Consider the following 16,023-nt stretch of genomic DNA (forward strand, 5'->3'; position numbering starts at 1 on the left):
ACCTACCGCTTGCAGCTTCCGCTAGAGGCCAAGATTCACAATGTGTTTCATGTCTCCCAACTAAAGGCCTTCCAAGGTGATTCTCCCATGCTGTACACACCTCTGCCCCCACTACATGAGGGACGTGTCCTTTCTACTCCAGCACACGTATTACAAGCTTGCCGCATTCAGGGTGATTGGGAGATCCTAGTGCAATGGGCTGATGCTGATCCCAGTGACACGACATGGAAGCCATTAGCTACATTTCGCACCCTCTACCCCTACTTCGAGCTTGAGGACAAGTACTTTCTCCAGGTGGGGGGTGATGTTATGGACTCCATAGCATCACGAGTTATCCACAGGCATAGGAACTAAATTATGTCAATTTACTTTTAATGTAATTTCATTTGGTTTGGTTTACTTTGGTGTGGTTTAGATGTAATGTGGCGTGAACCACTTGACCTATGGGTCACTTTTGTAATTCCGACCTCAACCCTATTTAGGGGGACGTCAAGAGAAGGAGAAATCAAGTATTGAGAAAATTAGAGTAAACAGGTCAGATTCTCCCTCAGAGGTTTAGGTCGAGCTTCCTTCAAAGCTCCTTCATTCTATTTGATTTCCATTATTCCACGTTCCAGAAACCCTCTTCCAACGTCAAGAACATCCATGGTGGGAAGAGAGAAAAGTGAGCCCATATTCTCTAATGGGCTTAACAAAATTAGATCACTTAGTTTTGGCCCATTCCATTAAATAGTAAATATAATTGAGTAATAAATATTTTGCCCAAATTAGAATAGGAAACGTGAGTTTCCTAACAATCTCCCACTTGGGTTACATATTATGTGATAAACACAGTAAAATTATTATTTTATTATTTTTCCCTAATTTACTTTATTTTATTACAGTTTTAGGCCACAGGGGTATTTTTGGAATATTTTACTTATAGGGGTATTTTTGGAATATTTTATTTATAGGGGTATTTTGGAATATTTTATTTATAGGGGTATTTTGGTAATATTTTATATTAAACCCTAACAGGGTGAACCCTAATTAAAGGGTAAGAGTAATGAGAAAAACAAACATTGATTTTAGGTTAATTTTAGGGTAAACCGGCTGGGAGTTCTCCTCAACAAGCTCTAGGGTTTTCAAGCTTCCCTTTGATCTTCGTCTTCCTCTCCATGTCTCCCTACAATTCCACCTTGTCTTTCTATAATTCCCCATGGCCAAATCAAAACTGTAACAATGAATCCTTGTGTCAGATCCGGGACCATAACAACTGGTATCATAGCGGGAACACAATGAGTCATTCTATATCCCCAGAAGAATGGATGCTGATGCATAGAGAAATATCCCTAGAAGAATGGATGGCAATGTACAGAGAAATCAAAGAAATGCGGTGGATTGGCATTGAAGAGCAAAAAATACGGGAATGGCGTGCAGCCTACGTGAAAAATTTTCTTGCAAGGAAGCAACTGGCTTCCGCAGAAAAGTTCATACGACCAAAATTCTCCGAGCACGAAAAATCTAGAGAACGAGAGGCAACAGACGCTCTCTTGGACAGAAATCCTCATCTCATTGCTGCAATAGATAAAATCATCGCGGGAGATGCTCTCTCGAACGAACAGAAGACGCAAGAACACAAAGAGTTCTCTGTATCTCCAGCGGCGGTGACATCCGAATTTCGGGATTCAGAAATTCCAAAAACGGAAGGGTATTTAGACATTCTTTCGTTGGAAAATCCAGAATGGGGTTTGACATCAAATCCTTTCCCAATGGACGCCGTGAGTCTCTCCGAACCGAAGATGCAAAGAAATCAAAAGCCAAACAGCAGGGAGGTAACACAAATCTGAATAGGGGAAATTCTGAAATTTTCGGCACTGGATGATTTGGGGCGACCTCAATTCCAAAATTGGGGACAAGGGAAATCTCTGAGTAGGACCGTCCCACGTAAAAATCCCAAGAAGGGCAATGGGACCCAGAAATTCTGAACTCAACCCACTTCTGCTCACGGCTAGCACCTCTTCCGGCGACTGTTCTGACCAAGACACAAGCGACGAAGCCCAAAAGGGCTGCCCTTCACCACCGGACACGGAGGAGGCTCTATCGGCACCGTCAGGAACGTGTTCGGTGGGATGTGACTTCTGGCCACTGCTTCCCACTCGCGATCCACCTCTCGGTAGAACAGAGGGAACCCAATTTCCAAATTTGGAGTGGTAAGTTTTGTCAACCTCATTTTTGCATTCAATTTTGCGGTAAGATGAACAAATTCGTGCAGTAGTGTGATGAAGTCTCTACAATGCAAGAGAAACTTTTTTTCGGGATTCCGGGAAGAAAAATAAAAATTGCGTGGAGGCTGTTTTATTATTCTGTTGTTGTGAACCTCAACATGTCTAAAAAAAAAAATTTGGGGGACTTTGTTTTTCTTTTGATGAGCACAGTACCTGTGCCTATGTGAGTTGTCAAATTGAAGTTACCCAGACTCAATGAACTAAAACAGAGAACAATTCTGGTGGAGGCAACCCAGAGAATTTGACAAAGAATGAAGGTAAAAAAGAGGTGTTTCTTGATGTAGCACACAGTCTGAGATTCTAAATGAAACTAGTACCCAGGATGGGTCTTTTTCAATTCAAGCTACAGAGTCAAAGAATGAAAAAGAGATTCAAGAAGATTCAAAATCCATGGATGAACAAGCCTCATTTGGTTAGAGATGGAAGCTCTGCAATGTTACTGCAGGAACTAATTACATCCCTTGTTTGGACAATGAGGAAGCCATCCTTAAGTTGCAAAGTACCAAGCATTATGAGCATAGGGAGAGACACTGCCCTGAGGAAGGACCTACTTGTCTTGTCCCTCTTTCTGAAGGATACAAGCAGCCCATCTCTTGGCCTTACAGCAAGATGAAGATTTGGTACCACAATGTTCTGCATACCAAGCTTGCAGTGGTAAAAGGACACCAGAATTGGGTGAAAGTTACTGGAGAGTACCTTACATTTCCTAGTGGTGGAACACAGTTTAAGCATGGTGCTCTGCATTATGTTGATTTCGTTCAAGAGACACTTCCTGACATTGCATGGGGGAAACGAAGTCGTGTTGTATTGGACGTTGGCTGTGGGGTTGCCAGCTTTGGAGGTTATCTCTTTGATAGAGATGTTATTACTATGTCGTTTGCTCCCAAGGATGAACATGAAGCTCAAGTTCAATTTGCACTTGAAAGAGGCATTCCAGCTTTATTTGCTGCTCGGGCACTGTTAGTGGATAAGTTTCATTTCAGTAGGAGTGCAGCATATGGGAAGGGAGCCATCATGGTTTGAAATAGAGATACAAATTTGTTGGGTGTAGTGAAGATGCTTGGTTGGTTGTATAATTATGTTATTAGTTTTGTTTGCACAAAAGGTTGTCATTATGCCCTACAAGTGAGAACACAGAAATTGGAATCCTCTTTTACCTCTCATTTTCCATTGCCGTCCATGAGTCAGTTGCTGGCTGGAAATTTTGTTGGAATTTCTGGAGTGAGTTGGAGGGAGCTGAATGCCATTGATAATGGGATCAACGAAGTTGATCCTTTTTTGTTTGATAAAGGGCTTAATTATCACAGAGGGTGTGTGTTAATAGACATTATGTTGGGTTTTCTGTTGGCTGAGAGAAGGGACCCTGTATCTAATGATAAGGATGCATTCGTGCTGTCTAGTTCTGCTATTAGTGCTGAAACTACTGCTGGGTTTTCTGCTATTCCAATCAGCATTGGAATCGTGTTAGATTTCTTGTGGTATGAACCTTCTAGTGAGCGAATCGACGATATGGCAGCTGCTCAAAGGCAAGAGATTTTCATCTCGGCTGGTTTATGGAACCAAACAGATTTGGTCACTACCCCATATCAATGGAACTAATTGTAGGAGAACAGCCCCAACAAATCTGCTGGGTGAAATCAGATTGGAAAAAAGACGAAGGCATGGTAGGTGATTAGGTGCACACTTTGGGAAAATGGAGTAGTGATCCCACTGATAAAGGCATCCAAACTTCTCCAGATTACAGATTTTTTGCTATCTCTTCCCAGTTTCCTAAGATTTCTAACAAAGACAAGACCTTGGTCTTTCAACTTTCTGTTAAGCAAGAGTTGAAGCTTGGTTGTGGTGGTGGGTACATGAAGTTGCTCAGCAATGATGTGGATCTAAAGAACTTTGGTGGAGAGACTCCATACAACATTATGTTTGGACCTGACTTGTGTGGCTATAGCACTAGGAAGGTTCATACGATCTTGACCTGTGATGGGAAGAACCACTTGATAAAGAAGGACATTCCCTATGAAACAGACCAGCTAACACATGTTTACACTTTCATCATCCATCCGGATGCTACATATAGTATATTGATCGATAACAATGAGAAATAGACTAGAAGCCTGTATACCGATTGGGACTTACTCCCTCCAAAACAAATGAAGGATCCTGCTGCTAAGAAGCCGGAGGATTGGGATGATAATGAATATATTCCAGACCCAGATGATACGAAGCCTGAGGGGTACGATGACATCCCAAAAGAAATAACTGATCCTAATGCACAAAAGCCTGATGACTGGGACGATGAGGAAGATGGTGAATGGACTTCACCTACTATTCCAAATCCTGAGTATATGGAAGCATGAATGGACTTCACCTATGATTCATAACCCTGATTTTAAGGACGATCCCTATTTGTATGTCTTCCTCAACTTGAAATATGTTGCAGTTGAGTTGTGGCAGGTGAAATCAGGTACTTTGTTTGACATCATTTCAGTCTGTGCTGAACCCGGGTATGCAAAGAAGGGTGCAAAGGACACATGGATGAAGAATAAGGATGTTGACTCTGCTGGTGAGAAGGAAGACGAGAGTGACAACGAAGATGATGACAGCGAAGAAGACAAGGAGGATGAACCAATAGAACACAATGAGCTATTGGCACGGGCAAGCAGACCCACCTTCGAGCTTGAGGACAAGCTCATTCTTCCAGGGGGTATAATGTTATGAACACAATAATATTATTATTTTATTATTTTTTCCTAATTTACTATATTTTATTTCAGTTTTAGACCACATGGGTATTTTTGGAATATTTTATTTACAAGGGTATTTTTATAATATTTTATATTAAACCCTAACAAGGTGAACCCTATTTAAGGGGTAAGAGTAATGAGAAAGACAAACATTGATTTTAGGTTAATTTTAGGGTAAACATGCTGGGAGTTCTCCTCAACAAGCTCTAGGGTTTTCAAGTTTTTCTTCTTCGTCTTCCTCTCCATGTCTCCCTACAATTCCACCATGCCTTTCTACAATTCCCCATGGCCAAACAGGAACTGTAATAATGAATCCGTGTGTTAGATTCGGGACCATAACATATTATTCCTGAAACAATTATCACAAATTCTTTAGACACACTTTTGTATACTATTAATAATGGAACCATCTTATATATTAATAATGGAACCACAACAATTTTTATCACATTATAGTTATGACTAAACCAGGATGATCACCATACTAATACACTCAATGACAAAGATAAAATATGGATGAGTAGCATGAAAATTACATGCAATGTGATATCGGATATGCCTATTTTCAATTGGTCCTTCTTTAGTCTTTAGTGAGATCTTTCCAAAATCATTAATACAATGCAAACATTGCATATAGAAAAACACAAGCAAGTGTAGAAATAGAATAATAAGCAATCAATTTTATTATGTTCAAAATCAAATAACTTAATGTCTAAAGCAAACATATAGTATAGAAATGACTCCCACTAAACCAAGGTATCCTCATAAATAATGCCCATATGAGCAGTATGCTCATGAAAGACCTTAAGCGTTAAACCCTTGGTTAATGGGTCTGCTAGCATAGAGTTCGTCCCTATAGAAATCTTCTTATTTTGAACTCTCTCCTTAACAACTAGAAACTTGATGTCGATAAACTTCGACTTCGTCGAGCTCCTGTTGTTGTTGGAATAAAGTACCACCGAGTTATTGTCACAATAAATCTTTAATGGCATGTCAATGCCATATACCACTCGCAACCCAGTGACAAAGTTTTGCAACCATATCCCGTGGTTGGACACCTCAAAACAAGCAATGAACTCCGCAACCATGGTTGAAGAAGCTATGAGAGTCTGCTTAGCAAATTTCCATGAGATAGCTCCCTCACTCAACATAAAGATGTCGCCTGATGTGGAGCATATGCTATCTTGGCATCTAGCAAAGTCGGAGTCAGAGAACCCGATGATCTCTCAACTGTCTGATCTCTGATAAGTGAGCATGTAGTCTTTTGTTCTCCTCAAATAACGCATCACGCATTTGGCAGCCTTCCAATGTTGCATACTCGGATTGCTCAAACGTCTGCCCAGAGTTCTTACTATAAATGCTATGTCAGGACGAGTACAAACTTGAACGTACATTAGACTCCCTACAACTATTGCATAAGGAATTTTCTGTATCTCTTTTCTTTCAAGATCATTATTAGGGCACTGTTTGAGACTAAACTTATCTCCTTTAGCAATGGGTGTCTTCTGGTTTACTATCTTTCATGCCGAATCTGGTCAAAACCTTATCGATATAGCTCTTTTGTGACAACCTAAGGATACCTTGAGAATGATCTCTAAGTATTTGTATTCCTAATACAAAAGAGGCATCACCAAGATCTTTCATCTCAAATTTCTTCGTAAAACATTTCTTGGTTTCGTGTAGTTAACCTATATCGTTACTAGCGAGCAGAATGTCATCAACATATAATATCAGGTTTCTGTAACTCTTTTCTTTCAAGATCATTATTAGGGCACTGTTTGAGACTAAACTTATCTCCTTTAGCAATGGGTGTCTTCTGGTTTACTATCTTTCATGCCGAATCTGGTCAAAACCTTATCGATATAGCTCTTTTGTGACAACCTAAGGATACCTTGAGAATGATCTCTAAGTATTTTATTCCTAATACAAAAGAGGCATCACCAAGATCTTTCATCTCAAATTTCTTCGTAAAACATTTCTTGGTTTCGTGTAGTTAACCTATATCATTACTAGCGAGCAGAATATCATCAACATATAATATCAGGAAGATGTATTTACTCCCACTGAACTTATAATATACACAGTCATCAACATTCGCCTCAAAATCGTACAAGGTTATGACTTGATGGAACTTGTGATACCATTGACGGGAAGCCTGTTTGAGACCATAGATGGATTTCTTCAATTTACAGACCATAGACTTTGGGTCACCAAATACAAAGTTTTTTGGCTATACCACTTAAATTGTCTCGTTAATGTCTCCATTGAGAAATGCACTTTTGACATCCATCTAATGTAGATCTAGATCTAAATGAGCCACTAGTGCCATTATTGTTCTAAAAGAGTCTTTCGAAGATACCGGAGAGAGTCTTTTTATAGTCTATGCTTTCCATTTGAGTAAAGCCTTTAGCGACTATACGGGCCTTATATCTCTCGACATTGCCCTTTGAGTTCCTCTTGGTTTTAAATATCCATTTACAACCAATGGGTTTCACACCTTTAGGCAACTAGATGAGATCCCAAACGTCACTGTTATTCATAGACTTCATCTCATCCTTCATGGCATCAATCCACTATTGAGAGTTAGAATTGCGCAAGGCTTGACAGAAGTTAATCGAGTCATCTTTTGTCAATCTAATGTCATCCTCATGTTCTCGGAGAAATATGATATAATCATCTGGAATCGCATTTCTCCTCTCCCTAGTGAATCCCCTTAATGGCACTTCTTGAGGTCGTTGAGTTTGTTCTAAAGGTGGTGCAAGAGGAAGAATTTCATTGTTGTCTTGATGTGGAACAATGTCAGGAATAGGAGCCTGAACATTGTCCTCTAGTGCCTGAACTGTGTATTGAACAACAATAGGAATAGAGACCTGATCACTTTCAATAACAGATTCTTCTTCAAAGACAACATTCCTTATGTTTTCTTCCCCTCCAAACTCAATATCCTCAAGGAATCTCACATTTCCCATTTCAAAGAAGGATCTTAATGTGGGATTGTAAAACTTACAGCCCCTAGAGCATTCAGTGTAACCAACAAAATAACAGCTAACCGTCCTTGAGTCTAGTTTTCTTTCATGTGGCCTGTAAGGCCATGCCTTAGGTGGACAACCCAAAATGTGCAAGTGCCTAATACTAGGCTTCTTTCCTATCCAAAGCTCATAGGGGGTTTTGGTAACTGCTTTGCTCGGTACCCTGTTAAGGATGTACATTGTGGTCTTTAAAGCTTCTCCCCAAAGTGACTCTGGCAAAGAGGAATGACTAATCCTACTCCTTACCATATCCTTAAGAGTTGGTTTCAACGCTCTACAACACCATTCAAGCTGGGTTTGCCCGACATGGTGTATTGCGGAACAATTCCAAACTCTTGGAAGAAAATCATGAAGGGTTCTAGACTTTGTTCTCCTAGTCCATCATACCTTCCGTAGTATTCACCACCATAATCGGATTTTATAGCTTTTATTTTCTTTCCAAGTTGAAGTTCAACTTCATCTTTGAAATACTTGAAGACGTTCAGGGATTGTGACTTTTCATGTATTAAATATAGGTAGCCCAGATCTAGACTAATCGTCTATGAACGTATTGAAGTATTGTTGTCCATTCCATGAAGTTGTAGGGAATGGACCACAAATATTTATATGTATAAGTTCTAAGACATCTGTAGCTCTTTCGGCACCTAATTTTCTAATGTTTGTTTGTTTCCCCTTGATGCACTCAACACAAACTTGGAAGTTTGTAGTATCTAGTGGTTCAAGAATTCCATCCGACACAACCTTTGAATTCTCTGTTTAGAGATATGTCTAAAACGCTTGTGCTATAATGTGGAGAAATTCTCACTTAATTTTTGTTTTGTACCATGTAAACTTATTTACAGTATTTCTCTATAGGAACTAACAACATCAAGCATATATAGATTATCAATTAAGGGATCGAAACCAACAAAATTTGAATTTTAGTAGAGACTAACTTTATTATTTCCAAAAGAACAAGAAAAACTTGATTTGTCCAAAATGGAAATAGAAATTAAATTTCGCCTAAAAGATGGTATTACAAATGTCTCAAGTAAATCCAAATAAAATCCAGTGTTTAACTATAATTTGAAAGTTCCTATAGCCTCTACCACAACTTTACTATCGTTGCCCACAAAGATAAACTTTTCAGCATCACTTGGCGGTCAGGTCCATAGGCAACCCTGCAAAGACATACTTATGTGAGTGGTAGCACCAGAATCCACCACCAAATATCTTTAGGTACAAAAACTAAATTAACTTCAGAACAAACTAAAGTTAGAGGCATACCCTTCTTTACATGCCAGATGGCGTACTTGGGACAATCCTTCTTCATAGGTCCCAACTTCTTGTAGAACTAGCAGGTAAACTCCTCAGCTTGCTTCGTCGATTTCTAATTCTGATAAGATCCTTCCTCAACATCCTTAGCACTCTTCTTCTTCTTCTTCTTCTGAGAGGTTGAGGCCAACTGAGCACTTTCAATCTTATCACGTTGCTGCCTCTCTTTCTCTTGCACACAATGAGATATAAGCTCATTTAGGGACCATTTCTCCTTTTGAGTGTTATAACTCACTTTGAATTACCCAAAGTGTGCAGGATGAGATATCAAAACCAAGTGCACGAGCAAGTCCTTAGACAACTCCATCTTAAATGACTTAGAGTTTTTATGCAAGATGAGAAATCTCCATGATGTACTCCCTTATGTTCCCTTTGCCCTTATACTTCATTGAAGCGATTTTAGCCAAAGGCTACTCATCTTCGACTTTTTATTTTTGGCAAAATATTGCTAAAAATCTTCAAGGAACTTTTTGGCATTCTTGCTCTCAGTAATAGAGCCCCTAAACGCTTCTGGAAAGGAGCGTTTCATGAGCATCAAGCACATTCGGTTAGAGCGCTCCCACTTCTCAATTTTAACCTCATTGAGGTTTTTCGGAGTAGAAGTAGGTTGCTCCATCCGAAGTGCAAGATCCAAATCCATATAACTGAGGACAAGTTCCACGATATCTTTCCATGCCTAAAAGTTCGTCCTGCTCACCATTGGAATGTTGCTTATTTGAGCAGTAACATTCATAGTAGTAGCAACAGAAACTTTATATAGAACAAAATAAACAAGCATACTCACATTAACTAGCATGTCATATAAATAAAAACAAGACACGTACAAAAAATCCAATTTGGGGATCCATCTCAAGATACATAGTACAACATTAATTCCTAGTCTTTGGACAGAAAAATTAATTGTAAGTCGTACACTCAGTGCAATGATCAAATACTGACAATAAGTTTTGTCAAATAACAACCTTTCTTTGGACCGACTATTGTTCACATGAAAATTCTTTATAATTGTCACACATTTGTCATCACAGGCACGTTGTTGATTTGGCCAAATTGTGTCTTCCTTTGGGCCGATCACAGTTTACATAAATAACTCCGCACAAACATCAATGTATTGTTAGTCAAATTAATCTACCCTGCAGAGGTTAATTTGGCAACAAGTAGCTTCAATCAATTTAATTAAAATACTAAGCCATTTGCATAAAAACAATAGGAATTTTTATAATTGAAAAATCAACTTAAATATGCACATTAAACAACTATATGTGCATGCATAAATATTCATATGAATGAAAATTGCCCAAAAAAAACATAGATTCTGTAATTTCTGAAATTTAATATAAGTGAGCTAGCATATTTGTTATTCACGCTAAACGTGGGTTCAAATCCCTGTGGGCACAAAATTTGGATTTTGAGAACAGAGTCGGCTTGGTCCTCTCTCGGGTGAGCCAGAATAGCCTGTCTAAGTTGACCTGAACCGCCCGATTTGACCCGAACCACCCAATTTGACCCTTTACATTTGAGTTACGCCAACGCATCCGACTCGTCTCAACCCCTTGAGAATCATCTCAACCGGTCCGAGTTGACTCAGCTGAGTTGAATCTTTCGTCGCCTTCCCTTCCAGCCGGACGTCATTGTAGTGCAGGCTTCTTATGTCGCCCTCCCTTCCTGTCGGACGTTGCTACAGTGTTTCCCAATGGACTCTGCAGCCACGGTGGCCCCGGATGTCACTGCAGTGTTTCCCAACTGACGCTGCAGTGCGGGCCTCCACCGTCGGACGATGGCCTCCTTCTTCTGATAGTGACATCGGCCGACATATAGTCCAAAGAAGAGTTCCGTGGAGAAGGTATGCAGAGCACCGACACTCTGTGTGTCGCTCTCCACCGAATTAGTCCAGAAATCCTAATAATCTAACAGTAATGTAATGCTCTGATACCATTTGTTAGAATAATCGTAATCTTAAATCCTAATCAGGAATTTAAATCATGCCAGAATATTAGGATTGGGATACATACTTGGATCCATTCCGAAATTTTGTCTTTCTGTTGCAAATCACTATGATGAATGATACGAACGGATAATTGGTTTTGTGATCTTCCTCAACTAAATCTCCTTAGTTCCTCAATGAGACCTTGGTCTCTCTTTTTGTGGTGGGGAGAAGAAAAACTATGTTTGATTTAGTATATTGGGGACCATAACATAATATGTCTCTTTATATAGGGTTCCCATAATTCCCTATGGTATCTACTCAATTGGCCCATATTCCTTAATGGTCTTAACAAAATTAGATCACTTAATCTTGGCCCATTCCATTGAATAGTAAATATAATTGAATAATAAATATGTTGCCCAAATTAGAATAGGAAACGTTAGTTTCCTAACATGTCGTCATCATCTTCTTCAGTGACCACTGGTACCAGAGAAGAGGATGGGTTTCTGAAGGACAAGATATCGTCTTTGACGCCGTCACTCGCCATTGAAACCAAAAATGAAACAAACGCATCAGTTATAGGTTTTATTTTTTTAGGAACTAAAAAAGAGTAATGGAGTATCATGGCAAGAATCACTAAATCACTCAGGATGAATTCCAGAACTGATCCGCCTAGTCATCTTGCCATCTTCAGCCAATGTTTTTTCGTTGTTTCTGTTTCTGTACCACAATTAACAGAGTTGTTAACACCCAACATATCTTTGGAAGTCATACATGGTATTTCTAGAAAAAAATGTCTTCTTGCTTTATTCTTCCCTCCTATTGCAGAAACCAGACACGATTGCTTTTGGAAAGATCTCCAGCTGTTGCAAAAAAATTGCTTGTCTGTCCGCAGTCCGATTGCCATCCCAGGAGCTATGATTTTCATGAACTAATTCGCTAGCTGATTTCCCATAATTCTCGCTAGTTCCCACTGTTACCTTGCCATTATTCCAAGGTCTCCAGATTATTTTCTCCACCGCAGAAGCAAGAAGATTATCGAAGTCACTCTCTAGTTTTCCGCTCTGTTCAGAAGTGGGACGATGACTGTTGCGATATTTATTTTCCCTAAGTTGGGAAGTGCTGGATTAAATCCTAGCTGCGCTTGTTCTGACCCAACCTGGACCGGGTCGAGTGAACCCAACGAACCTGCCGTCCCAAGCTTTGCTTCTGTTTTGCCAAGTTAACTCAGGTCAACTCGGACTAAGTCAACCCGGTTCGAGTCAACTAGGTCCGGTCAACCCGACACGGCCCACTTATTTTTTGCCTCGGTTATATGTGTCCCAATCCTGAGTTCTATACCTATTTTTGTCGTGACTCAGTTATATTTATCTGATATCCAACTCGGGTTGACTTGGTTGATTACTATTCGATTCCAGCATATTATGTGGTGCAACTTCCGTATTTAGTGATGGAATATCTGAGGATTATTTTATGGGTCCTTTTTTTAAGGATTTTCATAATTTGGTACATGTTATTGGGCCCAGGCCCATTTCAGCTGCTGCTAATATGACTCTTTGGTTGAGACATTATTATTGAAGGACTTCTCAGTGTTTAATTGTTGTTAGCATTGGTTATTCTGATTAAGAAGAAAGCACATGGTTGCCCCAAAATATAATCTTCCATGTAATTACTTGTTACTACTCTTAATTGGTATTTATTACTCCAACCATTTGAGAGTCGGTGCTCTATGGAGGGACACCGTGATGGAGGAATTTTATTACACTTATGAGATGTTGAATTTATGGAAAAGAGAAAAACATTATAGACTTGTTGTAATCAGAGTACATGAATCCCTATTTATAATAGAAGGAAGTAATAGAGTCCAATAACAATTAAACTACCCTTGTCCCAATGACACCCAAACTCTAACACTTAAAGATAAGTCCTAGCATAATTAAATAACTCAGCATAAATAGAAGACTAACAAAACTAAAACACCTTTAAAATGAGACTCTTCTATGAGACCTCATTCTGTGAGAGTCTTGTAAAACTCCACCATCTAACTTCTGGATATGTGAGACTTCTTATTGTGAGAGTCCTGTAAGAGGCTTTCATATATTCTCTTCAATGTTTCCCCTCTAGTTGGAGTTTATAACTTCATCTTACAATAAAAAGGATTCTTGGCCTACATTTTTCTTTTCCGCAAAATATTCTTCTTAGATGCAAAATGTTACAAGGTGGGACCCACCATGATCACATGAGCTAGTGGGACCCACCATGATCATGTGAGGTGGCATGATGAGTCACCACACGAGTTGACATCCTTATCACATGAGTTGGAAGATTTGGCAATCTTCCTTGATTAATATAATTGATTTATCTTCCCTTGGTTTATGTAGATTTGGATAATCATGACTTATGTAATTAGAGATTTTAGGGATCCTATCTTATCTCTAAATGTGTAATGAAAATAGTATAAATGGGGGTCTTGGTTGAAGGGTTCAATCAAGCTCTCCACTTCCAAACTCATGAAGAATCTCTTTCTAGCCTAAACTCTTTTTCTCTCTTTTATCTTCTATCCTCTCTACCCAAGCTCTCTCTCTCTCTCTCTCTCTCTCTCTTTGCTCCTTTTTCTTCTCCTTCTCTCACCTTGCTTGAGGTTTCCATCATGGAGTCCTAAATTAAATATAGTATTAGAGCATCAAATTTAGGATCCCCACTTCACAAGAATGTTCTAAGAAGTTATGATCAATGCTACTCATAGAAGTCTCTTTGTGAAGCAAGATTGAAGTTTGTGAGATAAGTTTTTCATTATTGTTATTATAACTTCATGCTCTTGGTTTTCAGATCTTTAGAAGATGGTTTAGAGATTATTTTGTTGTTGTCTTCATCCTATGAAATCATTGAGATTTATGCATCTCAGATTAGAAGAAGTTTGCCAAGGCAGTTTTGTTGATTTGCAAGTTCATGGTTGAAAATCGGTTTATGTTGAGATTTTCTGCATAAAATCTTATAATTTTTTCGGAACAAGATTTTACTGATGAATAAAATCTTTCTTGAGCCTATTATTAGTGGGTTTTTTTATCCAATGGATTTCATAAATCTAATTACTTCACTTCTATGCTAAGCTTCTCCATTAATAGAGTTGTTTGAAGAACCTACTCGATTTTGTGATTTTTGGGAGAGTTTTTGAGAGCCACGAGGTGGCTGATTGTTCTTGGAAAAGCAATCATTAAATATATTTTTTACATAAAAGGAATCAAGCACAAAATAAGAAAGGAAGTGGCTAGTTGACGTTGATCGATTTGAAGAAAGATTGCTATTTTTTGAAGATCTTATAATATCTTCTTGATTGGAGCTGATTTTTTTTAATTTTAGATCAATTATATCTTGCATAATTCATGAGGAACTGAATATATACTGGTTTATCCCAAGCTAGAGTCAAACATATCTTTGGAATGATCTTGGAAAGATCTAATTCAGAATTGTTACCTTACCCCACTTGTTCTCATGTTTATTGATTATTTTTGCTATTCTCTACAAGAAAGACTAGAGAATTAATTATATAATCCCTCCTTGCCTAAAGACTTGATAAGCTCGGGCTCTCCTCCCATCTACCTGAGCTAGCCGTGAATCTCCAAACAGCTTACTTAGGCTACTTCAAATTTTAGTACATTATTACCCTTGAATTGCCTCTTATAGCTGAAGAATACATGGGTAACAAGAAAGACATTCTCAAGATTACTACCTTACCCTTGTGAGGGATATCAAATTTTTTGAGTTGGTCCACATCGGTTCGATGATTCCTTATAAAAAGGGATCTACTTGGTCACCTCACCAAACTTAGGCCACCCATTGATGAAGAAGATATTGTTTATGCTAAGTGGTTAAAAAATTAATTAGTTGGCTCATCAACAGTATGGAAGAACCTATCTCCAACAATGCTATTCATCTCGACACCGCTAAAAAAATTTGGGAGACACGTGCTAAGTTGTACTCTAGCTTTGACAACTTACATAGGCCATATGATATTTTCCAAAGAATGTTCAATACTAAACAAAGAAAAAATATCCATGAATATTTGGCTCATTTTAGAGGGCTTCTTTAAAAATGGAAGCTAGCTTAACCTACCTCCACCGATGTCTCTGTCCAAGACAAGCAGAAGGAAGCCTTAGCCACTGCCAATTGCCTAGCAAATATTAAGCCTTATCTCGAAGTTGCTAAAAGTCAACTCCGTAGTGCCTCTGCTATTCCCACCTTTGATGATGTATGTGCCACATTACTCTGCATCTAGACTTTTCTTCTCCTTCTCCTACTAAAGTGTCATCCACTATGTACTCCGAGCATAGGGGAATATCAACCGACTGCAGCCGAGGCCATTTTCCACTGAAGAAATTGTAGAGGAGGACGAGGAAGAGGGGGAAGGAATGATTTTGTCAAAATAGACGGCATGGAATGCACCCATTGTGGAAAATATTACCACACTATAGAACAATGTTTTAAAATCCATGGCATACCAGATTGGGTTAAGGCTAATCAAGTCTCAATAAGTGATACAAAGGAGGACCAACCTACCCCATCAACAGAAAAGAAAAACCCTTACCGATGATGAGTATTGTTGATTTTCAGGATTCCATGAATTTAGCTCATGGAGAAAAAGGGAAAAAAACCCATTGGGAGAAAACTGGAGGAAGAAGGGTTATGGAATTGATTATTCCTTACCATCCCCCTTGAAGCTCTATTTATAGATTTATGAAATAATT

At 38.8% G+C, this 16,023-nt stretch overlaps 1 pseudogene; it reads left to right on the forward strand.

Moving 5' to 3' along the window:
• The first annotated feature begins 1,504 nt into the window (after nt 1-1,504).
• LOC137962781 (calreticulin-like) lies at nt 1,505-5,037 on the forward strand (annotated as a pseudogene).
• Nucleotides 5,038-16,023: the final 10,986 nt, after the last annotated feature.

This window comes from Aristolochia californica, unplaced genomic scaffold (assembly GCF_029961685.1).
Source record: "Aristolochia californica isolate CCGP_79_NKW_82.1479 unplaced genomic scaffold, dmAriCali1.0.hap1 SCAF_4, whole genome shotgun sequence".
NCBI lineage: Eukaryota > Viridiplantae > Streptophyta > Magnoliopsida > Piperales > Aristolochiaceae > Aristolochia > Aristolochia californica.